Source organism: Brachypodium distachyon, chromosome 5, assembly GCF_000005505.3.
Source record: "Brachypodium distachyon strain Bd21 chromosome 5, Brachypodium_distachyon_v3.0, whole genome shotgun sequence".
Lineage (NCBI taxonomy): Eukaryota > Viridiplantae > Streptophyta > Magnoliopsida > Poales > Poaceae > Brachypodium > Brachypodium distachyon.
This window is the reverse complement of record NC_016135.3, coordinates 3,620,992-3,648,855: the sequence shown is the minus strand read 5'-3', so window position 1 is coordinate 3,648,855 and position 27,864 is coordinate 3,620,992. Positions and strand designations below refer to the sequence as shown.

The 27,864-nt window shown below is 48.6% G+C and overlaps 1 pseudogene; it reads right to left on the bottom strand.

The window, feature by feature from the left end:
- Positions 1-3,975: 3,975 nt before the first annotated feature.
- Positions 3,976-26,999, bottom strand: LOC100830177 (annotated as a pseudogene).
- Between the last annotated feature and the right edge of the window lie 865 nt (positions 27,000-27,864).

The window sequence follows — 27,864 nt, the reverse complement described above, 5'->3', positions numbered from 1 at the left end:
AGTGGTTACCAGATCTTCGTAGGAATATGAGGGAGTACGATAGGAGTCACCGTGGATTAACTTGGGGGAGGAGACCGCGACCAAATCAGCGTGGGAGACGAGTCAGAAGGAGGAGTGGCGGTGGTCGAGGAGGAGGGAAGTAGGGCGGTGGCAATCGAGGAGGAGGGGAGCAGGGCGGCGGCGATCGATCGATGAGAAAGCCAGCGAGCAAGACAGCAGTAGAGGAGGAGATCGAGTAGAGCGCGGTGGTCGAGGAAAAGCGGGAGCATTTCGCGGGCGCGCGGCGCTGCCCGAGGGTAGGGGAGGAGGAGCGGGTTAACGGCGGCGGCAGTCGAGGAGGAGGGGAGCAGGGCGCCGGCGCGGCCTGATAGCAGGGGGGCGCGGAACGGGCGCATGAGATGGGTGGCGGCGGGTGGAGAATTGGGCAGAGGAAGGAGAGAAGAGAGGATCGGGGAGGACAGCACGCTGGTGAACTAGCTCGCACGGGATTTTCTTATTTTTAAATTTCAGAGAAAGTAGATCATATATTGTAAATTTTATACCGTTGAAAACGTATTTTTAAATATGAATCCATTGTTATAATTTTTGCTGCACTCGTAACTCTCAAATCATTAGTCTAATTATTGATAAAAAAAATCAAAATGTGTGTGTCATTGTTCGTGAAAAAAGAGGAAGGAAAGCCAGCCGACCAGACATACTACTCAGGTTTTCGTAAACACACTTGATATTTTTGGAAGGAGACTTGTGGCTTCGTGGCCTTGTGGGATAGAGAAGGCAAGTGGGTATCAATGAAATACTTCTGTATATTTAACTTTTAGTGGGTTTCATTTGTTAGAAAATTTGGCATCATCTACATTTGATCACTCTCTCAGATTTAACACCGGTGCAAATACTGCTTATGTGACATATTTTGTTTTTGCCACACTATGAAAAGCTCATATCCAATGTGTACAAACCTATTCCAACGGTTGGGACAGTGGACCCCCAGCCGGCGAGTTGACGACCCCTCCTGAGACGAGCACCTCTAAGGCCTCCCCCGAGGCCCCAACGAGCTCCTCTCCAACCCGAGATCTCCCCCCACCGACCATTCGCCATCTCCTTCCTGCCAGAAGAACCCCTCCCTCCCCTGCTCCCTCCCTTGGATCCGGTGGCTCAGGGTCACTACGCTCCAATGCCGCCTCCTTCGGCCGCCCCGGACCTCCAGGCCCGGAACCATACGAGCAACAAGGGCTGGACTGGCAATTCACAAGCGACGACAACAAATGAATCAGGTTTTCATTTTCATTCAAAAGATATCAGTAACTCCAGGTAAAGGCATTAATTCAAAACTTGACCAAACCCAATACACCTCCGCGGATTTTTCTCTTCATTTATTGACTTTATTTCTAAGGCAAGGCATCCAATTAGCTTAATTTCCAGGCGAACGTAGTCTATACAATTTCTATAGAGAAAGGAAGAGAGATTTTACGACGGTACCTTAATTGAGCAAGTACAAGTATAGTACCCGTGCGTTGTCACGGTCTCTTAATTTCTTTCCTTTTCACGTGAAAAACATAATGCATAGAAAAATTCATGTCTATAAAAAACAACATAATTTGACTCAGTCAAGATGAAATTTGACAAGTCAAAATTTCACTCTATGCCCTATATGCATACCAGTATTTAAAAAATTAAGACATGCATGATTTCAGTATTTTTTTTTCAAAATATTCAGTTGAAAAAATTGTTAATAGGCTTGAGGAAATTCTAAATATTTTGTCTACAAACGAGAATATTCAAAATCACAAAGTACACCTATTAATTTTTTAGAATGTCATCTCATGACGTCCGTCCAAGACAAAGTATACCTTAGTCCTCACATAAGCATGTAAAATGTATCAGATGCCTAATTCTTTCGTAAAGGTCCCACGTTAGTTTTAATTTTTTGAAATTGCACGTTTGAGTCCCAATTACTCTCTCCATTTCACAAAGAATGGCATGCACGCATTTCAAGATTTTGCTTTGACCGACAATTAGACTAATGATTTGACGCTTATGTGTTACAAAAATTATATCATTGGATTCGTATTTCAAAAACCTTTCCAACGATATAAAATTTGTAACATATAATCTACATACAATTGGTCTAATCATTGGTCAAAGTTTGACCTCGAAAAGCGTGGACGTCATTCTTTGTGAAATGGAGGGAGTATTTCATAAGTGGTTCAGCAGGTGATCCTATGGTGGTTTGGTCAATTGCCTTCTGCCAACGTGGCTATTTGTATCAGGTGGCAGGGTGGACTATTTTTTGGCAAAAAAAAGCTGCCTCTGCATTTCCCGATGCCCCCTGTCCGCTATAATTTAAGTCAAGTATTTTTTATCTCATTCCAATTATATTTTTTATATAAATTGTGCTTGTGCATCAAAATTTGTAACATACTCATTGGACTTTCTTGGCTATCCATCAAAATACCTTGCAATTTATACATGATTTGCACAACAAATATATCGGTGCTTGTCAGTTGTCACAACGAGAGCAGAAGCAAGAACCAAGGAACAGATAAATGCAGCCATGCCCGGCGTACTGCTCCCCATCTCTCCCCCCTCCGCTTCCGATTCTCCCCAACTCCCAGTGCGCTCTCTTTCTCTCTCTCCGCCCCCATGCGGCCATGCCCAGGGCTGCGGCCGCTGCCTACACACAGCTGCCGCCTATGGATTTATCTCCTCCGCCGCCGCGACATGCTCTCATCAACCTCCCTCTCTCCCACCTCGCTCTCTCTCCATGGCCCACGAGGACCGAATCTCCAGTGCCGCCACCGCATAGAGCCATAGATCTCCAGTGGTGGAGCCGTGGAGGGTGGCGAGAGGGTGACGGGAGAAGAGGACGTGGCAGTTGCCGGACTCGGATGGGGAATCCCGAGCTCGCCGCTGGGAATGAGGAATATGGGGCACGGGGCTCAAAGATCCCGCCTTCTTGCTACTCCCACCCATTCCTCTCCCGTTGTTGGGAGATCTGCCGCCGGGATGATGCAGCGGGAGGTCACGCCCCGGCTTCTCTTTCTACTCCCCCCTCCCTGACTCCCTGCCGTCACTCCCTTTCCTCGATTCGGTCTAGCGCTGCGCTCGGAGTTACTGCAACTTGGACTGCGGGTTAATTATTGAAATTAATTAACGGCAAAACTGCTAGACGGACGAAACCAACAAGGATTTTTGTAGAAAAGGAATTTCATAGGATTTGGAAGACAGGATAGGAAACTATGCATTCCTACGAAACACTGTTAGTACAACTTGATTTCACAGGAAAAAAAAACATCCGTCTGCACCTCATTTTTTTGCACAGGCAAAGCAAAGCCTCTTTGGCTGCTCCAGCGCTGGCGTGCATGAGAAACATCAAGTACTAACTTGGATTCGGATCGAGACTTTTTTTTTGCTCGATGTATTTGTGGGTGTGGCTAGCTGATGTTATGGTTACTCAACTAATCAATCAGGCTAAAAACATTAATCCCAATTAAAACAATTCACATGATCTTTCTTAGCAAAACAGCATGTTTGTACAATTTGCCATGCTGCACATGCCACCATGATGCGAGTACATGTTGTCGCCAGCGACGAACCAAGTATACACATAATTACTAAAACAAGAGGATGTTCATACATATTGATCTTCATGGATTAATCCTTAGAATAAATTCTATAGTCCGTATAGCCACGCAAATGCGTGGGTCGTTTGGCTAGTATTTGTCTATTACTAGTTTTTACTCTAGACGATGTTGTCAATTTCTATAGTTTCTGTTCCTGCGTTCCAAACGGCTCTTCTACTTCAAACCCGTGTTTTCAATCCCTATAGGATTTCACATGCATGTCATGCCAATTCCTATAATTTTCATATTCCTCTGTTTTTCCTATACTGCGTTCCAAACAGGGCCTAAACTTTGTCCGTTTGTCCTAAGTCAGATTTATTAAATTTTGATCAAGTTTAAAAAACTATATCAACATTTACAACTTTAAATTATTTTTATTAATCATCGATGGTCTTTTATCCACATCAAGGTTAAGACATTCCACGGCCATCTCTGCCAAACTATCAAGACGCTCCATATCTCCTGGTACTGCAATTTCCTTGTCAAACAAGTCGGTGGCTTTCTTCCCTTTGTGCAGATCAACAAAACTCTTCACCAAGCTGTTCCTGTCTGTATGTGTGGCCTTCTTCCTACTAATAAGCTCCAAGATCACAACGCCGAAACTGTAGACATCACTTTTTTCTGTCAGCCGGTTTTCTTCCATATACACTGGATCCATATAACCCCTAATATCACCGATGACTCCCTCAATGGGTTGCTTATCTTTAGCAATCAACCTCGATGTGCCAAAGTTCTCATCCAAGAGTATGTTTGCTGGTTTAACATCACCGTGCAGGATTTTTGTGCGGGCTTCATAATGCATATAAGATAGACCACGCGCTGATTTGAGGAATGTCGTACATCCAAACTGATAGGCTGCCTGATGTCAGTCTTGTGAGGAATGTCGTCAAGGCTTCCTTTGGAGATAAACTCATAAACTAGCATGGGTGTATCCACCTCTAGGCAACAGCCTATGAGTCTAACAATGTTCCTGTGGATGACTTGGGGTTGGATGCTGACTTCATTTGCAAACTGTTCATTCTCTAGCACACTACCACTAATCGTTTTTTTTTTTACCGCGACTAGTATATATCAACATGACCCTTGTAAACTTCACCAAAGAAACCTTTTCCAATTAAATTGCTAGGCTTCAAAATGGGCTTGAGATCCTCTTTTTTATAAAGCTTTATAATCTTTGCCTTATCTAAAGTTGGGCCACCATTCTTTCGGAAAAATTCCCTGGTCTTCCGTTTCTCTTTGTAAAGAACAAAACCGAATAACAGAAATGACAATAGGAGAATTCTACCTATTGAACCTAGATAGACGAGAAACAAAATTATTACCTACAAATTTTCAAATGACTAGTTTGTTACAAACTGAATATATGAAATAAAACTTACTGTTTAGGCGATAAGTTTGTGGGCAGATACTAGTGAAACATACAAATTAATGGTCGTGCTTCCAAAGACTAATGAAGGAACAACTAAATTGCAAAGGAGTATTAGAAATGCTTACCCACAGTCACCTTTGCTGCTATGGGGAATTTGTCTGTGCAGGTTCCTGCTTTGCCATCGCCTTTCATTCCTGCTTTGCAGGGACAGTCATAGCCTTCCATTGTATTGATACATATCCCATTACTGTGTTAGGTAAGCACGTGGTGTTTGGAAATTCCAGTCCGAGTAGAAATTGTATCCGACTAGAATTAGAATCCATCTCCTAGTAGGTTTGCTCTAGTATTGCACCTATATATACATGTACTCGTTACCTGTATCTACTGTCCCAGAAAATAAGAAAAAGAGAAAAACAGAGCAGGTACTCCAATCGTTTTTGCCTCGTGTGTGTGCGACGTGAGTAGTAGTTTAGTTGCTGATTGATTTCTTGGTTCGTATACTAGTATACATGCGCATCTCGCCGGAAGCAGAGCCTTGCTAATCGATCAGAGGCCTCTCCCTAGTACCTGGGAAGAATGTCGACGGATACAGAAAGCGTAGCGCCGGCAGCGTTCTATCCGAAGCTTGATCGCAGGGAGTACAGCATGTGGGCAATGAAGATGGAAGTCGCGATGGAATCTCAGGATATCTGGGAGGCGGTTGACCTGGAGGCAAGGAGTACGCCAAAGGGCACGGCAAAGTATCGCAAGGATCGCAATTCACGGGGCCATGCCCAACGATGTGCTGCAACATCTCATGGGAAAGAAATCGGCCAAAGAAGCTTGGGACACGGTGAAAACCTTGCACCAAGGTCACGCGCGTGTGCGCGAAGCAAATCTTCAGAGCTTGTTGAAAAGCTATGAAAATCTGAAGATGGGAGATGATGAATCTGCAGACGCCTTCGGAGCAAGGGTCACCACGCTGGTGAACGACATAAGGCAACTCGGCGAAACGGTCAGTGAGATCTCGATAGTACGCCGATTCCTTCGTGCAGCATCTCTTCTGTATATGCAGATCGTCACCTCAATTGAGCAATGCGTGGATCTCGCAACGCTCACTGTAGATGACCTAATCGGTCGCGACAAGGCTCATGATGAGCTCCTTCAAACTTATTTCGGCAAAGGTAAGGAAGATGAGCATCTGATGCTGACTCGGGCACAATGACAGACTCTCAACAAGAGAAGTGGTGAATCCTCAAGTGGAAAGAAGGAGGAGCCGCGAGGGTCTGCACGTGAACCGAAGAAGAAAGCTCAGCCCGCTGGTGATAAGGGAGAAGCACCAAAGAGGAAGTTTGACATCAAAAAGGTCAAGTGTCACAACTGTGGCATATATGGGCACTTTAAAACTCAGTGCCGAAAGCCAGTAAAAGAAGCAGCTTACATCGCAAAGGAGAACGATGATGAAATGGCCCTCTTGATGATGGAAATTTGTGAATTGATGGAAGAAGATGCAGATCTGCTGGAACCTGAAGCTACATAAATTGTGAATCTTGTTGAAGAGAAAGTATATCTTCATGACAAGGAAAGACAGAATTGCACATCAAACCTGTGGTGCTTGGACACGGGAGCCAGCAATCATATGACTGGCGATGAATCTCAATTCACAGAACTGAACATTGGCATGGGCGGCACGGTGCAGTTCGGCGATGGAAGAACTGTTGGTATACAAGGACGTGGCACTGTCCTATTCGAGACCAGGAATGGCGATCACAAGGTACTAACCGATGTGTATTTTATACCGAAGCTAAAGAGCAATATTATCAGCCTTGGACAACTTGAGGAACGAGGCTGCAAAATAGTGCTTGAAGATGGTTAGTTGTGGGGGTACGATCGACAGAGGCAGCTACTGATGCGTGTGAAAAGGGCGAAGAACCGGCTTTACATACTCAACCTCGATCGAGCCGAACCTGTGTGCTTAGTGGCTAGCTTGGACGATGAAGCTTGGAGGTGGCACGCTCGCTATGGTCACTTAAATTTCCATGCACTTCGTCAACTTGGCCAGAAGGAGACGGTGCGTGGCATGCTGTGTGTGCAACACATAGAGCAGCCGTGTGATGGTTGCCTTGTTGGCAAACAAAGAAGGGCACCGTTTCCGAGAGAGGCACAGTATCGTGCCGGCAAAGTACTAGAGCTCATGCATGGTGATCTGTGTGGGCCTATATCTCACGCAACCCCTGCTCGAAATAAATATTTTCTACTTGTGGTGGAAAGGCGTAACCAAACAGTGGTGGCAATGGCGAGAAGTATGCTTAACAGCAAGAATCTCCCTGGAAAGTTTTTGGGTGAAGCTGTCACTACCGCCGTCTATTTGCTCAACAGGGCACCAACAAAGAGCGTGGTTGGTATGACTCCATATGAAGCATGGTGTGGAAAAAAGCCAAGTGTTGAGCATCTACGCACCTTCAGGTGCATCGCCCATGTGAAGACCGTCTCGGGTCACACCTCAAAGCTAGCAGATAGGAGCACGCCGATGATTTTCATTGCATATGAAGCTGGCTCGAAGGGACACTCAAAGGCATATAGAGTGTATGATCCAGCAACCAGGAAGGTCCACGTCACTCGAGATGTTATATTCGAGGAAGAGAAGATGTGGTCGGGATAAAAAATAACCGAGACGAGTGAACAAGGTACGAGTGAAATATTTCACGTACATTATGATAACTAGGTCACTGCAGGTCATGGTGATGGTGATGATGGACATCAACATGAGGATAATCGGGAGGAGCCCCGAACTCCTTCAGGTCACAGTGGAGGAGGTGGCAACTTCTCGTGCCCGCAGTCTACCTCGACACGAAGCATCTCTGCCGCGGTAGAGAAATCTTCTACCGTGACACACATGCGAGATGCAGCGGACCAGCAAACCAGTGAAGCTACCGCGGCAGGAAACTCTGCTACCGCAGCAGGAAATTCCTCTGCCGCGGCAGGAAACTCTGTTACCGCGGCAGGAAATTCCTCTGCCGCGGCAGGAAACTCTGCCGCCGCGGCAGAACAGACAGAGGAAGAACAGACAGGGATGCAGCCGATGCATATCCAGGCCTAACTTTTAGGACTTACCTTCATACAATGAGTATGGATTTGACTGGAAATAACGTAGCTGGCATGATTCCAGGCCCGTAAGAGAACTTTCAGGTCTTATCTTCATGCAATGAGCATGGATTTACTGAAATACGCAGCTGTTACGATTTCAGGCTCGATGGAATGATCCATGAGGCTTATCTTCATGCAATGAGCATGGGGTTTATCAGAGCAGCGCAGCTGGTGCGGCGATCCAGGCTCTTTGGATGAAACCCAAGAGGCTTACTGTTATGCAAATGAGCATAAACAACTGAGGTGTCGCAGCTGGTGCGACTCAATTTGAGTCGATTATATGAAACCGACTGCCTTGTACCAGGGTCATTACCCTGTTTTTACTGTTGTGAATAAAGAATAAACAGTAGATGATTGTATGAAGTCTTTAATATAAAGTAACAACTGATTAAATGCCGACTCGAATGAGAGTTTCTAGTATTCATAATGGAGACTCAAGACGAGTCCTATTCTTATGATACAACTCCACCTTCCTATACGAGAGATAGCTTTTGAGTCATGATATTTGAATCAGACTCCGTCACTGATGACGTACCTGTTGAAAGTGAAGAGCTGTTGGGTCAATAGATGTGACCGGGTGCACAGTCTAGCCTGATAGCTAGGCGTACTGTTGGCGTGCGTCAGTGGGAAAACGGTCACACTTTGTGCAGTAAATAAGGCATAATGATTTCATGGATTCTTGCGCCCGAAAGATGGGTGGCCGTTTCTATTTTCACCGCTTCACTTCCCGATCGATGTGGGACACGTGGCCAAGATAAGGATCTTGCAGCCCGGATTCTTCGACCGGATTCAGCCTATAAAAGGAGGAAGGTGAAAGGGAAATGCCTTTTACCCTTCTTCTTCCTCGCGAAATCAGCCCAGGCGCTAGAGCTCCCCGCTTCCATAGCCCAAAAAATCTCTTGTGAGTTCCTTTTGCGACCAAGAATCCCGCACCATCCAGAGATGGGCAAGACCAAGACCGCAGGCTCTAAGACCGATGCCGGCAAAGGAGATGCCGGAAAGGGAGTTGTTCCCTGGCCCGCGGTGGCCGACAACCGCGTCAAGATCTCGGAACTCCAGGATGAGGGAATGTTGCCGGGGGCCCTGACGGGGTTCGCTTCCCGGCAAAGGAGGAATACCCGCGACCGTTGCTAGGTGAGCGGGTTGTCTTCCTCGACTATGTGCTGCGGGCTCTCTCTTTTCCCCTTCATACCTTCTTCCATGCTATGCTGCTAGCCTATGGGCGGCAGCTTCATGATCTGCCCCCCAATTCTTATTTGCACGTTGCATGCTTCATCACGCTGTGCGAATGTTTCTTGGGGGTAAGCCCTCATTGGGGGCTCTGGAAGCGGATCTTTATGATCAAGGGCCAGAAGGCGGACGCTGTTGGGAGCGTCAACATCCAGGTACGGCCCGACGCCAAATACTTCTCCCTCCAGCAGCGTGAATCTGTGCAAGGCTAGAGGTCGAAGTGGTTCTACGTCTGCTCTGACACCCAGGGTGCCGATCCGAGTCTTCCTGCCTTCTCAATCAAGAAGAAGGTAAAGAAGACGGCGGCATGGAGCCATGAACTGACGCCTGTGGAGGAGTCTGAGGCGACTCCCCTGATGGCTAAGATTCACTCCCTTATGGGACAGGGGTTGATAGGTGTTCACCTGATAGCTCTGTTTCTCAAGATGAGGATCCAGCCACTGCAAGCCCGCGTTCACCCGATGTGGTCCTTCGAAGGACCCGTGGATCCCACTCGGGTGAATGCGGAAGAACTATCTCTGAGCGAGCTAGAGTCGCGGGTGCGAAGGTTAACGACCCTGATCGACGCGACTCCAGTCAAGATCGACTCGTCAGTGGTCCCTTATGGCCCCGACAGACCAAGGGAAGAGGTAACTTGTATTTCTACCGTTGCGAGCTTATATTTGTAAGGTACTGATCTGCTTGTTGGTTGTAGGGACTCAAAGATCCCTTGAGTCAACCTCCTCCTGCAGGGGAGGAGCTGGCCGACGAGTCCTCGGAGTCGCCAGAACAGGCCAGCGATTCTGAGACTGAAGAGGTTGCCCTGGAGACGAGGAAGAAGCACAGCAGGGAGTCGAACCCCAAGTCTGATGATCAGTCGACGGGTGTCGAGGGTCCACCCACTGCGACCTCGTCTCCTTCTCCTGCAGCAAAAAAGACCAAGACGGCCTAGCGCCTGTTCGCCGATTTGGCCTTCTTGGCCGAGTCACCCAGGCCAGGTAGGTGATTCTTCATGCATCAGCTAAATGGTGTAATCTGAATACTAAACTAGTTGTTTTCCTTTGCCAACTGTGTGGCCTCGGGTGACCAACCAACGACCCAGGCTATCGATCATCGTCGAGACGTTTGAGCCTCAGGCATCGATGCCTGAGGAGCCTTCTTCAGTGAGTGGGGAGCGTCAACCCCAAAGGTTGTCCCGTTCTTCGACTCACTTGGAGAAGCATGGAGCCGAAGTGGCTCCCTCGACTTCGGCTAGTCACGTAAGTCTTGAGTCCTTTTTGTCAAGTAAACTTCTTTTGTTAAAGAATTTTGCGCTCTCGGTGGGAGTATGAGTCAGATGCTGATGTAATCACTGCCGCAGCCGATCATCCACTCCATAACGGAGTTTGTTGATCGCTATGATGCGGTGACGGCTGAGCGAGATCAGCTTCGCCAAGTGTTAGAGCGAAGCCAGCAAGAGCTGAGGTCTGCTCAAGGTAATGCCTCCAGTTTAGTCTTTCTTTGAATTGGAAAACTATTGTGTCTTACTATTTTGTCGTCTAGACCTCCTTTCTCAAGCTAACTCCCAAAAAGAGGCGGCCGAGCTTCAATCCAATAACTTGGAGAAGAAGATTGCTGATCTGGGCAGGGAGTCGACAGAGCAGCTGGAGGCTGAAAAACGCCTCGCCCAAGAAGCTTTGGGCGCCCTTCTCGCCAAGGAGGCCAAGAAGGAGAAGACGAGAACCGTCCGACTCCAAGGAGTCATTGGTCCCCTCGCGGGTAAGAACATCGTAGTTGAATCCACTCCTTTGAATATATTGTTAATGCTTTGGCTCATTTGCAGGCCTGCTTTCCTTGTCTGGTCTTCTACCTTCGAGTGAAAGTTCACTCGATAGGGTGATTGACGCTACGGCAAGCATCTACTCTGGAGCAGCGACTGGAGTCCAAGGAGCCTCCTGGGTGCTAACCGGTTTGTTCGGGAAAATGTTTCCTGACGAGCCGGTGCCTGAGTCGCTAGGGAAACTCGTAGAGTTTTTCAGTGCTGACCCGGACCCTCTGGATGAGTTTAGCCGGGTTCAGGCCAACTCCGGTGCGGAGTCGATGTTTGTGCTAGTGCTAGCACACGACGTCGGCGAAGACGTGCTGCGGAGGGTGGTTTCGGGCGTTCCCTTGCTACCCAACAGGGAGGAGGTGGCTTTGACGCCTTACTTCTGGCTTGGGGAAGAATTGGTGGCCTAGCTGTCGGCTCAGCTGGGGAGCATGGCATTTGAGGGAGGAGCGGCTCCACCATCGTCGACTCCTACGCCGAGCCAGGAGGTGGGCCCAGCTTGAGGCTTAGACTTGTTTAGTCGTTCACCTGTATTCTTCTCTTTTTTATGTATGGTTCTTGCTCGTATGTGAGCAATATTAATAAAGAAACATCCTTGTTCCTTTGCACTGATATGAGTCAGACACCCTGCTTTTAGTTAAGACTCGTGTCTTTGAATCCTCTTCGTGACTGAAAAAGGGGGTATTTTTCTTCTGCAGAGGCAGAGAGAACCCACAATTTCGACAGTTGAGGTAGACACAGAGAAGGTTGTGACACCTGAGCCGAATAACACGAGAGCCACGGTCTCGGCTGAGATGCTTGCTCCGGAGATCGCGGAGTCAACGGTTCCAAAGGAGGTTCCTTCCCTGGACAAGACTCAAGTGAACTAGAGTTCCTCCGTCGACGCCTCCAAGAAGCCGAAACCCGGGCCAAAAACTCGACGATGGAGAGTCGGAGAGCCGTGAGCGAGTTGCAGATTGCCAAGACCAAGTTGAAAGCGGCTGCCGCCCGGGAAGAGTTTATCTTCGAGGAGCTTCACGGACTGATTTCGCAGCTTCAATGTAAGCCTCTGCATCCTTTTTGCTTGGATCTTCTTCTTCTCGGTTTTTGCTTTACAAACATGAGTTGTTTGCAGATGTGCAGGCCGACCTGCGAGCCGAGCTGGATCGGATAAATAGTGCCCTGAACGCTCGTCGGACGATCGACCGATCATCGTTCTGGTCTGATCGAGCGAGGGGTCATGACCTGATGCTTTTGCGAGACCGCATAGATCAGAACAAGAGTTTCTTTGACTCCCACTTAGAGACTTTGAAGGCTATTCATCAGGCATTCTGGCCCTTGGAGGAGGTGCCCCAAGGGCTGAGCAAGCTGACCCGAAAGCTGGGGAAAGACAACGTCTTTCGGGAGCTGATGTACCGTCAGCTGGTCCGGGGGGCGAAGATAGCCTTGGCGTTTGTGCGGGCCCAGTACCCTCGACTCGATCTTAGCCGAATATCGGAGCTTCCTGGTGACCCGGGCGATGAGATCGATCTGTGACCTCATTTCAATGCTGTTTACGAACAGGCGGCGAGAATCATCGGCTGGCGTTACTGGAAAGAAGAAGAACTCATAGCGCGACAATGTCGACCGCCGAGTCCCCAGTAAATGGCAGTAGTATAGATTCTACCAGGTGCGCGACTAGCGCTCCCGGTGGGAGTAGCCCCCGAGTCTGGTGACGATTGTTTGCAGTGGTGACCGGACTCAAGTTATGTACTCAAAGATTATATCTTGACCTAGGGTCATTCTTGTAGAAAGAGCGTTTTGTATTATAATTGAATCTGAATGTGAATTTCGCCTTGAAGACTCCCGGTGGGAGTGACCCTAAGATCCTTTATCCTCCCCGGAGTCTGAAGAGTGCAGAAACGCGAATGACGTTTACCGGGTGCGCGACCAGCGCTCCCGGTGGGAGTAGCCCCCGGGTCCGTTGTCGACTATGAGTAGTCGGGTGCGGACCTAGGTGAGCTTTATTCGGACGGGTAGAACTTTGTTTTTGCTTGCTATCTGGTCGTAGCTTCCGAGTGTCGGGTGCGTTCATGCGAAGTATTAGAGTCGATTGGACGCAGCCCCCGAGTGTCGGGTGCATCCAAGACAAGCATTAGAGTCGATTGGACGCAGCCCCCGAGTGTCGGGTGCGTCCAAGACAGGCATTAGAGTCGATTGCACGCAGCCCCCGAGTGTCGGGTGCGTCGAAGACAAGCATTAGAGTCGATTGGATGCAGCCCCCGAGTGTCGGGTGCGTTCACGACAAGCATTAGAGTCGATTGGAAGCAGCCCTCGAGTGTCGGGTGCGTCCACGACAAGCATTAGAGTCGATTGGACGCAGCCCCCGAGTGTCGGGTGCGTCCAAGACAGGTATTCCTCCGGCTCATCCTTTTGAATGTATCAGAGCCGCGAATCGAGTGTTGTGTGGCTTGCGGTAAAATGTTACGGCAAGCTTGGGCGGAGCCACCGAGCCCAAAAAGTAAATGAGAGTTCTCTGTATAGAGATTTATTAAAAAAATTATTGAGTACCGGAGTACATTAGGGAAACAAAAAATGATTGTGACCTAAGGATGCTAATAAAAGTTGTACCGGAGTACATTAGGGAAACAAAAAACGATTGCGACCTAAGGATGCTAATAAAAGTTTTAAGGGAAAAGCAAGGGGAGAAAATGCTGAAAGATTTTAAGGGTAGAATTGTCGCAACTGTGTGACGTTCCACGGCCTATTGTATGCGACTCCAGTCTTCATGTCTTTGAGATAGTAAGCGCCTCTCGGAATCGCCTTGGTGACCACGTATGGCCCCTCCCAAGGCGATTGGAGCTTATGATGACTCTTTTGCTTGAGTCGTAGTATGAGGTCCCCTTCGACGAAGGAGCGGGTGCGCAGCCATCGGTTGTGGTAGTTACGCAGGTCTGTTGATAGACAACTGCTCGTTGGATCGCAGCTTGGCGAGCTTCGTTGACCGCATCGAGTGCATCTTCCATTGGCATGTCAACTTCCGGTCCAGAGTATGTCGTGACTCTAGGAGCGTTGAAACGAACGTCGGCTGGTAGCACTGCTTCAGCTCCGTATACCATGAAGAACGGTGTGAACTTGGTACAACCATTTGGAGTTGTCCGCAGGCTCCAGAGTACGGAGGGTAGTTCTTCGACCCATGCCCCGGCTGCGCGATGTAGGGGAGTCATGAGTCGTTTTTTGATGCCGACTGTGAGCAGGCCATTCGCCTTTTCGACCTGCCCGTTAGTTTGTGGATACGCAACTGCTGCGTAATTGAGGTGGATTCCCATCTGTTCGCAAAAGTCCTGGAACTCGTTAGAAAGGAAGTTTGACCCGTTGTCGGTGATGATGCTGTGAGGGACTCCGAAGCGGAATGCGATGGAACGAATCAATGCGACGGCAGTCGTTCCTGAGGCGTTTGTGATGGGCATTGCCTCGATCCACTTGGTGAATTTGTCGATAGCGACAAGCAGGAAGGTATGACCCCCTTCTTTTGATCGTTGAAGTGGCCCGACCATGTCGAGTCCCCATTGAGCGAAAGGCCAAGCCAATGGTATTGCTTTGAGCTCGAAAGCCAAGGCATGCGGCTTAGTTGCGAACATCTGGCAGGCCATGCATCGGGTGACGATGTCGGCGGCGTCTTGCATCGCAGTCGGCCAGTAGAAGCCGGCTCGAAAAGCTTTTGCCGCGATAGGACGACTGCTCGCATGGTGACCGCATGTACCCTGATGTATGTCAATCAAAATCTCCCGTCCTTCCTCGGTTGGAATGCACCATTGCAGGACGCCGGAGTCGCTACGTTTGTAGAGCTCTCCTTCAATGACGGTAAAAGCTTTAGACTGTCGAGCAATTCGACGTGCTTCTGCGACGTCTGCAGGTAGCTCTTGTCATATCATGTACGCAAGAAAAGGTTGCATCAACGTCGGCTCGACCATGAGCACCTCATCGGGTTCTTCTTCACCGGTTGCGACTGCAGGGTTGTCCAGTGAGTCAGAGTCGAGAGGTTTTTGCTCACCGTCGATTGGTGTTGACTTCTTGGGACTCAAAGTACTCTTTTCTTTGATGGATCTCTGGTGGATTATCTCTAGGAATACTCCGGACGGGATTGGGGAACGAGTCGAGCCAATGTTGGCCAGACTGTCCGCTTCGTCATTGCTGTTTCGGCCAATGTGACGCAGCTCGCATCCGTCGAACTTGCCTTCCAATACGTTGTAGAGATCGCGATAAGCAATCATGGAATCGGAGATGGCGTCACACGACTTCATCGTTTGCTGAACGACGAGGTATGACTCGCCGTATATCATGAGTCTCGTGGCCCCGCAGGCTTTGGCCATGCGCAGGCCATGCAGGAGGGCCTCGTACTCGGCTTCATTGTTTGAAGGGTTTGGAAAATGCATCTGAAGCACGTAGCGGAGTCTATCACCTTTGGGCGAAATAAGCACGACACTCGCGGCTGCACCTTCATGTCCCTTCGACCCATCGAAATACATCGTCCATGAGCTTTACATGTCGGGTGGGCCCGGAGTCTGAGCCTCTGTCCACTCGGCAATGAAGTCAGGGAGCACTTGTGACTTGATCGACTTCCGCCGTTCGTAGGTTATGTTGCGAGCTGAGAGCTCGATTCCCCACTCGGCGACTCGTCCCGTTGCTTCGGAGTTGTTCAAAATGTTGGCGAGAGGAGCCTCGCTGACAACCACAACTGTGTGTTGCTGGAAATAGTGTCTTAGCTTTCGTGCTGTCAGAAAGACTCCATACGCAAGCTTTTGATAGTGTGGGTAGCATTGTTTTGTAGGCGAGAGGACCTCACTGATGTAATAGACTGGGCGCTGAACACCGTGGGTCTTCCCATCTTCGGCTCGCTCAACTACAATCGTTATGTGACCACCTGAGTGGTGGCTGCGATGTATAACAGGAGCTGCTCATCTTCTTGTGGGGCGACGAGGATCGGCGAGGTTGACAATAGGCTCTGCAAGTCAGCGAAGGCAGCACTGGCCTCTGGCGTCCATGCGAAGTCGTCTTTCTTCTTTTTTAGAAGGTGGTAGAAAGGCAAGGCTTTCTCGCCTAGCCTACCGATGAATCGGCTCAGGGCCGCGAGTTGACCGGTGAGCTGGTGGAGCTCATGAATTTTAGTTGGCTCCTTCATGGTTAGGATGGCTCTGATTTTTGTCGGGTTTGCCTTGACGCCTCGAGCCGACAGAAAGTATCCAAGGAGTTTCCCGACGGGTACTCCAAAGGTGCACTTGGTTGGGTTCAACTTGATTTTGTACTTGTCCAGATTGTCGAACGTCTTCCGTATATCATCGAGAAGCATTTCTTCCTTCTTTGTCTTTATGACTATATCATCGATATAGACTTGGACGTTGTTCCCTAGTTGAGGTTCAAGGCATGCCTGCATACAGCGCTGATAGGTGGCGTCTGTGTTCTTGAGCCCGAAGGGCATTGTTGTGTAACAGAAAACTCCATATGGAGTGACAAATGCTGTTTTTTACTCGTCTTCGACATTGAGTCGAATCTGGTTGTAGCCTGAGTAGGCATCCAGAAAGGACAGTCGATCGCACCCGGTGGTCGAGTCGACGATCTGGTCAATCCGGGGCAAAGGAAAGCAATCCTTTGGGTAGTGCATGTTAAGCGATGTGAAGTCGACACACATACACAACACTGTGGTATTCTTCTTGGGGACAAGGACGGGGTTTGCTACCTAGGTCGCTTGTTTTATCTCCCTGATGAATTTAGCTTCGAGGAGTCGTTTAACTTCCTCCGCGATGGCTTTGCGCTTTGGCTCCGAGAAACGCCGCATGAATTGTCGCACCGGCTTTGCGTTCTCGTCCACTTTAAGCGCGTGCTCTGCTAATTCCCTGGGAATCTCAGGCATGTCAGCTGGCACCGAGGCAAAGATTTCCCAACGCTCACGGAGGAATTCAATGAGCGTGCATTCCTGCGCAGGAGGAAGGCTTGTAGATATTACAGCGGTTTTGCTAGAGTCGGTCGGATGGACCTAAACCTCCTTGGTGTCCACTTTCTTGTTAAACTCGGGCTGATTAGCCAGTTTGTTGGAGATTGGTGTTTGCTCTAAGCGAGTTGAGGCTTGTAGCTGTTCGAACTCTTCATGCATGCCGAAGGACTTAGAAATTGTATGGAATTCTTTGTCGCAGATGTCTGATCGCGTGAAATTTCCTGAAACGGTGATCACGCCGTTGGCCCCTGGCATTTTGAGCTTGAGATAAGAGTAATGCGGGACCGCCATGAAGCGAGCCAGAGCGACTCGGCTTAGTACCACGTGGTACTGTGAAGGCCAGTTGACTATCTCGAAGTCAAGCCTTTCACACCAAAAATTGTCGGGTGAGCCGAATACGACGTCCAGGCTGATTCTTCCAAGTGGCGTGGCCACTTTGCCCGGTATTATGCCATGGAAGGTTGTATCCATTACAGGAAGCTTTGTCACGGAATGGTTCATTCCGCGAAGGGTGTCAGCATAAATTAGATTGAGACCAGTTCCACCATCGACAAATACTTTGTTCATCATGTACCCACCGATCTGGGCTTCGAGCACCAGGGCAGCATGTCCGGGTCGTGGGACACTAGGAGGGTGATCCTCTCGAGAGTAACGGATTTGCGTTTCAGACCAATCAAGGTACCGTGGCGCTGCTGGTGGCATGGCCACGGCCATATGTACTTGTCGGGTTATTAACTTTTGAACCCTGTTCGTTGGCCTGCTCTTCTGAATCATGCAGACGTGGCCTGCTGGTGATGGATACGACTCGACAGCAGCAAGTGTTTGCCTCGAAGAGTGGTTCATTACCTCGACCAGGTTAGCCTGTAGTATGTGAGCCGATGAGGCTCCCATGACCGGAGTCGCTAATGTCGTCATGACGGCCCTATTGCCGGGGTGATGGGGATGACTCATTTGTGAGTTTGTCTGTTGCGCTCTGGTGAGCTCGTGGTGTAACTCCTTGAATCGTCTGCACTCCCTCAAGGGATGGCTAGGCTTGATGTTGCCCTGTTCATCTTTGTAGACATGGAATGGGCAAGAAGCCATCAACTGCTGAGAGAGCGTAGGTTGCCCTTCCCTGCGTCGCCACTGAGGTTTAGACTCGTAGATTTCACCGCTGCGGTCACCCTCCGAGTGGGAAGTGGCTGCGATGAAATCAGGCGAGGCTAATTCTTCGTGCGTGCAACCCTTTCGTTTCCTCCATCTCCCGAAGGCGCGATCTGCGTTGCTAGTTGGGGATCGACCTCGTTCATTGCGAACTGAGTCTTCTCCATCTGACCATTGGTTGGCGATTTCCATCAGATATCCGATGGTGGAGGGTCGAACGCGACCCAATTCTTCTTTCAGCTCGACTCGACGAAGGCCTTGTTTGAATGCGTCTATGGCGCTTTCATCTGAATTTCTTTGGAGGCGTGCTTCGAGTTGGTCCATCGCTGGATATAGGAGCGGATAGACTCTCCCTCGCACTGAATGCACGACCGGAGTTGTTCGAGAGAGACTGGTTGCTTATACGTGGCTTTGAAATTTCATGTGAAAGCTTCTACCAGCTCGTCCCACGAAGTGGGCTCGCCGTCACGCAAGCTATTTAACCAAGTGCGAGCGAGACCCCTGAGCTGTAGTTGAAGATACTGCATAGAGGTGGTTCGAGTTCCACCTTGGCACCGAACCCCGGTGAGGTAGTCCTCCAACCAGGTTCTGGGCTCATGCGTTCCGTCATACTTGACTAAGTCAGAAGGTGGCTTGAAATTTCTTGGCATCCTGGTTCGGTGAATCCGATGACTAAAGCATGGTGCTCCACACGCTTCGTGGTTTGATTCAAGAGAGTCCTCTCTGCGGCCGGCCAAGCGGCTATCAGCTCGACGAGGAGATTGACTCCTTCCGTGAAGGTTTTGCCTGTGCTCGTTTTGACCCGAGTCAGGCAATCGGTGATTATGCTGAGGCTCGCCGTCCTTATGAGGCAAGGCGGTCAAGTTTTGTTTGATACTTGAAGCACCCACATGAGCTAATCCCTTAAGGATTTGCTCGAGGACGCGCCAGCGTAGGTCATTGTTGGGCAGTGGGATTGACTGTAGACGAATACTCGCAGCGCGGACTGCCTCTTCAGTAATCCCAAGTGTCGTCTCATTGTGATCATCTGCTGACAGGAAGCTTGAGGAGAGATCACGAACCGCATGTGTTCTGTCTTCCTCGGGTAGTTTATGGACACGAGACCCGCGATGGGTGTTTCGAAGAGGGGGAGCGCTTCTGCCCAAGGTGTCGGATGACTCTGGCCGAGCCTTTATGGACGCTTGAAGTTCCTCCTCTATCTTCTTAAGTTTGTCAGCTTCGAGCTTTTGTTGCTTAATAAACTCTTCTTTTTCTTTGACCAAGTTGAAGCGGTTCCTGGTCAAGGAATTCGCATATAATTCCAACTCTGTAGGAGTTGGGTCATCCATGAGAACTTCCGAGTCAAGGGCTGCTTGAACCCGCGATTTCTCCGCTGCTGGATGACCACCTTGAGGATTTACCATCATATCCGTAGTCGGAGGAGTTGAGGTGATGTGATTTGTCATGAAGACTTGGGCGATGGCGCACTCGGGCGCAGGATTGCTGCTGTCATGACAGCCTTCTTGTTCCAGGCAGTTGCCAGCGTCGCTTGGGACGGGGCTTTCTGCATGACAAGGCGAGTTGGCTTTGATCCTGGAGTGAGTCTCGGGGGAGTCTTGCCCTCCGAGTGGTTCCGCCAGATCCGTCAGCGGGATCCTACCTGAAGGTGAAAGAAGAAGCGTCCTCTTCTGAGTTGGAGCAGTTAGATCTGGTAGTCGAAGGATGCCAGTTCGGTTGGCTCGGAGATGGAACTCCCCGAACACGAGATCCACGCCAGTATCAAGCGCGTTGAATACCGCGCGGCTGGCGGGAGGGTGAGCGGTAAAGTGAAAGCACCCGAAGGTCATTGACTCCGCCTGAGTCGACGACGGGTTTGAAGAATCTGAAACCGCCGAGGTCGTGTTTCCAACACACTTCTTTCCCACAGACGACGCCAATGATGAAGATGTAACTTCGACAATGTCCATATCGATGGACTTGTATCAAGGAAAGATGAGTGTGTGTCGGCGAACTCGTCGGCTAACCAGGACACAGGGGACACGATTTACCCAGGTTCAGGGCCCTCGATGAGGTAATACCTCTACGTCCTGCTTGTTGGATCTGTATTGATGAGTCGATTACAATGGGGTGCCGCAGTGTCTAGATGCACCGAGTCGTCGAGTGCATCTAGGCGACTTGTATCTAAGTTGGAGGTGTTCTCTCGACGTGTATATATGCAGGAACTCAGATCTCAGGTAGAGGCCAAGTTGGTTACAATGGGGAGATATACTCTAATTAACCTTCCTTGTCGGCATGTAGACTCCTGGAGTCGAGGTAGGCTTCCTTGTGGGCCTCTAGCTGGGCTATACCGGGTATACTCGAGTCGAGTACATGGTTAGTCATAACCACGTCATTTGCCCTAGTGGCGAGGATGGAATTAGTGAGGCTACTAATAGCTCTTGCAGCTCAGAATATGTGGAAATTGCATCACATGGACGTGAAATCTGCTTTTCTGAATGGAGAGTTAGAAGAGGAAGTATATGTGAAGCAACCTCCTGGTTTTATCAAGGAAGGGGAAGAACACATAGTGTTTAAACTACACAAAGCATTATATGGCTTGCGACAGGCACCTCAGGCATGGAACATCAAGCTGGACTAAACCTTGATGTCCCTTGGTTTTGAGAAAAGTCCTCTAGAACATGCAATGTATAAAGGAGGAGTTGGAGACAGCCTTCTACTAGTTTGTAACATCCCAAATTTTTCAAATTCGGATGTTCGCACCTTTACATTTCTTATGCATATCACCTTTATCATATCTTAAAATATTGGTGTTCGTTATGATGCATTAGTGAAAGTGTTTGAAATGGTGTTTTGGAATGTGTTAGGTTGATAGAAATTGATTTGAGAATTTTTTAGAGTTTAAAAACGTATTTTAGGATTTATTTAGGTTTATTTAAAGCTTAGAAACATTAAAACTATTTTTACAAATTTATTTTTGAGTGGGAATAATTTTCCTGGACTCTAAATTAAATATATTATTTTACAGAAGTTTTGGGAATTTTTCTGAAGCCATTTGATATTTTAAATGATTCAAATGGAATTTTGGGTGAATTATAGATCCGCCGCCGCCTGCCCGCTCGCCCGCGCAACCGCCGCCGCCCCGCGCCGCCCCCGGCCGCACCGCACCCGCCGCCGCCGCCGCCCACCTGCCCGCGCCGGCTGCTCGCCCGCACGCGCCCCCGCATGCCCCCGCGCCCGCGGTTGCGCGCCCGCCCCTGTCCACGCGTGCGCCCGCTCAACCGCCGCACGTCCCGCGCCCATGACCTCCACGCCCGCACGCCGCGCGGCAACTGCCGCACCCCGACCGCCTCCCCACGCGCCCTCGACCCCCTTTAAAGCGCCCCGCACCTCTCGCGCACGCCCCCACCCGCCCGCGCTCCCAGCCCGCCCACGCACCTCAAATTCCGGCCAAAACCGCCGCCACCGCCGCCCAACTCTGGCGAGCAATCGTCGGAGATTCGCCGACCCATTGGCGAATCCGCTTGCACCGTTGGACTCCTTGCGATACCGTGAATCTCCTCCAACCCTTCTTCTTCCTTCCCGCGCTTTGATTCTTCGATTCGGTTCATTTCTGGGAAGATTTGGGTATGAACTTGTTCAAGTTCACTGAAGCTTTTGTTCTTCGGTTAGCTCTGTTTAGGCATCGTTTGCTATCAAACCAATGATCATTATGTGCTCTAGATATCACCATTGTGTAGAGTGAATGTTCCTCTACAATTTCTCTGTAGACAGTAGCCGTAGATGGTTCATCTCGCGCTTTGCATCGTCGTCGCAAAATGGCATTCTAAGCAGCTGCTCTGCCATATCTCTGCTGCGGCAGAAAGTGCAGCACCATTCTTAGTGAGTAACCTTATTCGCAGTAGTTCTTCTTGTTGTCCGTACTATCATTTTAGTTGTTTCTTTCTGTAGATTGAACTTTAGGAACACCCTTCACAGCCATTTCCTAGTTGGACCATTTCAACTTCACCTTCACTAGCAGCACGACGGTAGAAGTTCATATCCTATTATGTCCTGTTTTAGAGTAGCCACATTCACCTGTTCATAGCTACTGCCTCATAGCTCCATAGTTAGTGAAACCAGTGCCATTTGAAAGAGTATATCATATTCTTGGATTCCCTTGTTTAGTTCTATGTCATTGGAATAGTTTAGCACCAGTAGCTTTTCAGTAGAAGTTAGTATTCTCTGTCTGTCAGAATCTGACTAGCCACCTTTGCAAGCCAGTATCATTTGACTTGTTTACCCAATTGACCTGAAACCTGTTGCGTTAGTTAGTACAACCCTAGAACTATACTGTAACAAATGTTTCATGCGATGCTCTGTACTTTAGCACCTATTACCTGTCAACCCTAGTTGCTATCTGTTAAAAGTAGCAGATTTATGAATTTTCAGTCTTCGCCACTCTAGCCTTAACCTTAGGCTTTAGAACTTGAATTGTTAATACTATGGTATTACTTAGATGACGTTTAGGTTCTGTTTTTGTATGCTTGTGATACATCCTTTATCCGAAGTTCATTTGGAGTTATATTTGACCTTTGAGAGATGTTTGGAACTATGCATTTATTGTTGTTTCGTTCTTCTCGTTAGATTATTCGGATTGCGATTGCGAAGAGTGCTAGGGAGTTGACGACCGCAACAACTTTTCTGAACCAGGCAAGTTACACTTATTGACCATGTAGTACCTATATTTTTGCTTATGCTATTTTGTTTACAACATCATAGTGATGCATGTTAGAGTTATTTCTTTATGAAGTATTTATCGAATGCGTTTTCAACATGTTTAGTTATTTCTAGTAGAATTGCTTATAGGAATTTATTGCCATGCTACCAAATACCATAGGTTATGTATTTACATTTTTCCAAAGCATGCTATACTATTATAACGGGACGGGACCCAAACTATATTGAAAGTATTAAGTGCTCTTTATGAGCGAGTATGTTTTTGGAAAAATGTTTTCGAAATAAAACCAAAATGTTTTATCTGGATGGAGTGGTATGATGGAGGCCAGTTGGCTGTCGGCAAGTGTTGTAGCCCCGTAACGGGTACACGCTCAGGAGAAGGTGGGGACCGCTGTCCAGAAATCCAAGAGTTCAAACCTTCTCATGTACCCAAAGGCTTCATGTGCAACCACTTGCTATTATGGGCTCTGGCTTGGTCGACTAACTAGCGGGAAACCCTTACCTGGGTATCGCCAGCCGGAGAGGAGCCAATGTGCTCATATGGGGCGGGCGGTGCCAGAATTAGGTATCAGGGGGCTTCTAGTGAAAGACTTCGTCACAATCCTTACTTGTTGCGCACGCTTGTCGTCAGGCAACACTTTGGACTGATTGTGTCAAGTGGGTAAAGTGTACAAACCTCTCGAGAGTGTCAATCTAATCGATTAGCCATGCCCCTGGTTACGGGCGACTTTGAGTCACTAAGTCAGGGGAAGTGGAGATCTTCAAGTTTTGTTTTCAAAAATCCCAAAACTATTTTGACTCGATGGAAGGTTCCACAGAATGAGTCAGGGAAAAGGGATGCTATGTGAGTGTCAGTTGACCCAGAGTGCATAGCTAGGTCGTGGAGTGAACATCCACAGAATGACCATACTATTGTTCAAACCCTGTTTTATCAAAACTTCAGGATAGAGATTTTCAAAGGAAAATACTATGAGTATTTCGAAACCCCAAAAGCAGCATTTTGCAAAAACAACCCTAGTAGCCAACTAGGAAATCCTTCATCATTTCAATGCATTTCTCCTAACCACACAGGTGTGACTTGCAAGTACATTCAATGTACTGACCTGCACCTATCATGTGCAGAGAGTGACGCTTAAGAAGAAGACGCAGGGTCGCGAGTCTACACTCAACTTGCCTGTGGCGTTGATGGGACTCCCTCTTTATCAGTGTGTTTTAATTGAACTTCCGCTTGGCTTGTATTAAGTACTCTGGATTTGTTATTCGAACCGATGTAATAGATATGTGTATGGTATTTCATCAATGGAACTGTGTGTGCTAGCATTTGATCCAGGGACTAGCACAGTTTACACAGAGGTCCGGATCCTTACGGGTCTGGTTCGCCTCAAGTTGGCATTTATGTAGATGATCTGTTGATAACAGGAGCACATGAAAATGAGATTGCAAAATTCAAACTTCAGATGAAAGATTTGTTCAAGATGAGTGATCTAGGGCTGTTGACCTACTATCTGGGTATTGAGGTAGATCAACAACCTGCTAGAATTTCACTTTGTCAAGAAGCATATGCAAAGAAGATTCTAAAGACTTGTGGTATGGATAATTGCAATCCAACTCATGTTCCCATGGAGCCTCGGTTCAAATTAAGCAAGAAGAGTGAGGCACCGTTGGTTGATGCCACGGAATATAAAAGCATTGTGGGTCTTCGGTACCTAGTAAACACGAGGCCCGACCTAGCATATTCGGTTGGGATAGTAAGTCGGTACATGGAAGCGCCTACAACTGAACATTGTGCTGCTGTAAAGCAAATAATCAGGTACATAAAAGGAACAACCAATATTGGTTGTATGTACAGGAAGAAAGAAGGGGTGGCCAAACTACATGGCTACAGTGACAGTGATATGGCAGGAGATGTGGATGACCGTAAAAGTACTTCGAGCATTGCATATTTTCTGGGAAACAGCATGATCACGTGGTTGTCACAAAAGCAAAAGGTGGTAGCATTATTATCTTGGGAGGCTGAGTATATAGCAGCGGCAACGGCAGCATGTCAAGGAGTTTGGTTGGCACGTCTCCTAGCAGATGTGATGAATCAAGAAGCAGAACAAGTGGTGCTATATGTTGACAACAAGTCTACCATATCACTGAATAAAAATCCAGTACACCATGACAGAAGTAAACATATTGATACTCGGTATTATTATCTGCGAGAGCGTGTGGAGGAAGGGAAGGTGGACGTCAACTATATTTGCACCGATGACCAGCTTGCAGATATCTTGACGAAGTCACTGGGAAGACAGAAGTTCGTTGAGATGCGAGGAAGAATAGGTGTTCAAGCAGTCAAATGAGCACATCGTGGTTAGGGGGGTGAATGTTAGGTAAGCAAGTGGTGTTTGGAAATTCCAGTCCGAGTAGAAATTGTATCCGACTAGAATTAGAATCCATCTCCTAGTAGGTTTGCTCTAGTATTGCACCTATATATACATGTACTCGTTACCTGTATCTACCGTCCCAGAAAATAAGAAAAAGAGAAAAACAGAGCAGGCACAATACGTGCCTGTGGCCATCAAACTCCAATCGTTTTTGCCTCGTGTGTGTGCGACGTGAGTAGTAGTTTAGTTGCTGATTGATTTCTTAGTTCGTATACTAGTATACGTGTGCATCTCGTCGGAAGTAATCGGTGATTACAGCAGCAACTAGCTTCACAAGTGAGGACTCGTCGGAAAGTACTCGACGCGGTACTTGCGTCATGCGATCCCTGTGTTTTGATCCAACATGCTGGAGCAAGGATACAGATCTGGAAGCTCGCAATTCATGCCTGCCAAAAAGAAATACAGTAGTAGGCAGGTAAACAATAGTTTGTCAAAAAGAAGAAATTTGGAGAAAACAACCTGTGTGTACAGACTGTACTACTAGTACTAGTACTATACATATACCTCTGCAGCCGTCAGCGATGTAAGGGTTCCCTTGGTAATGCTGTAAGCACTTGCAGACATAGCCACCGATTGCGTTGATGCAAGAGCTGTGGTTGCTGAGGCAGGCTGTGGTACTTGGTTTGCCATTCGCCGTCACCGGACATGAAGTATTTCCGATGGCGAAACTCATGACGAAGGGGACGCCTCCGGGGAACTTGTCCGGCAGACGGGACAAGTCCATGGTGGAGAAGTTGTAGGACGAGCTCTCCACCACCATGCCATAGGAGCACGGATTGGTTTCTATCAAGCTTGTTAACTACATCGAACACGACGCCGAAGTTTTTGATGACAGCCGGCAAGATGGCTGGACGATAGCAGAGACCACTGTCACATGAGTAGGACTCGTTCATGACGACACTGCTCCGGAAAAGGTTAGCAGCGGCAGTCCGGATTACACACCGGTGGCGGTAACCCGGACCGCCACTAAGCCTACGCCATGGGTGCTAACGAGCACCGATGGCGGTGATGATACCTGCCACCGGCAGCACCAGTGGCGGTTTGCACAATCACCGCTGGTAATCCGTAGAGAGCTCCGGAAAGTGCACCGGTGGCCGTGGGAAGCACCGCCACTGTAATGTACCAGTGACGGTGATTACAGTGGCGGTGCTTACCCACCGCCACTGCTGGTATACCAGTGGCCATGATGCCTCACCGCCACTGGTATGCTTTCGTAGCACCAGTGGCGGTTCTCTGTCACCGCCACTCGTACTGCACCAGTGGCGGTGGGACGCAACCGCCACTGTACTCTACCAGTGGCGGGGAACAGGAATAGCCACTGTTCTTTTCTGTTTTTTTTTTATATTAGAACATTCATGTCACAGCAATATATCACAGCACAGCAATAGATAACAGCAATATATATGAGAAAATCATGCATCCATGATAGATAACAGCATCCATTCACAAAACTTATTACAAAAACACAAATATTCAATATTTAACATTGTACATCAAAGTTTCAATACATCGGCACAACCCCGCCTTCATAAAAATCACCGTTTTCCTTCAGGACCTCTTTGTTGAGAATGGTGGCTATCTCCCTTTGAATATCGAACACAAGAACAGCTGGGTTGTGTCCATATTCTGATTCCGTCTTGAAGTAATCTGCCATCTGCTGGTAGGTCGTCTTCGTTTTGGGCTTGAAACAGGTGACCCAATTGCGGATGATGTACGCGCAGTAGTATCCACAGAAGACCGTACCTTGCGGCTGTTGTATGCATGCGAAGTTTCTGTGATAGGTCATTTTCTTCCTGGCATAGCTTGGCAATTCATAGCCAGTCACCGCCTTTTTCCACGCCTCTTCGAAGAGTGTTCCGACGGCTTTGAAGTCGCGCGGCTCATAGCTTTTCTTCCGTCAGAGTGGATCAAGATACGTCGCCGACGCTTCTTCGAAAGAGAAGGCCACCACCACCCAATGTTCGTTGTTTACAAAAAGAACACCTTCCTTGGGCTCTCTTTCCTTGGGTGTCGATGAGCCGCGGTTGTCGGGTCCGGTGATGGACACTTTCTGTGTCAGCATCTCGGTGGCCGATTCCCCTCTTTCTGCGGCGGCAGAGCCTTTCACTCCGATCTCGGTTCGGGCACCGCCTGCACTTCCATCGGTTGAAGATGGTATCCAGGCCTCCCAGTCTGGCTGAAGGCGCAGTCCAGTGCCGGTTCTCCCGGCGCCTGCTCCTGCTCGGATTCGCAAGAAGAGCGTGCCGTCGGTTCGCCCGTTGCAGCGTAGCATGAGGGTGGCTGGCAGACGGGCTGCTGGTTTTGTCAAGCGGCAACAAAAGCTCCTTATCTCTCGGCTGGGTATTGCCTGTGGTGATGAGCTGATCTCGGAGGAGTCGCTAGAAGCTTATATCAAGTTGTTCGAGAAACCTTTGTCTTAGGAGCACATTGCGGCTATTCTCTCCCTGTTTGGCTGGGAGCCTGACGTTCTCCCACTCATGGAGAATGATGTGGTGGTCTCAGCGGGGGGCTGCTGATCT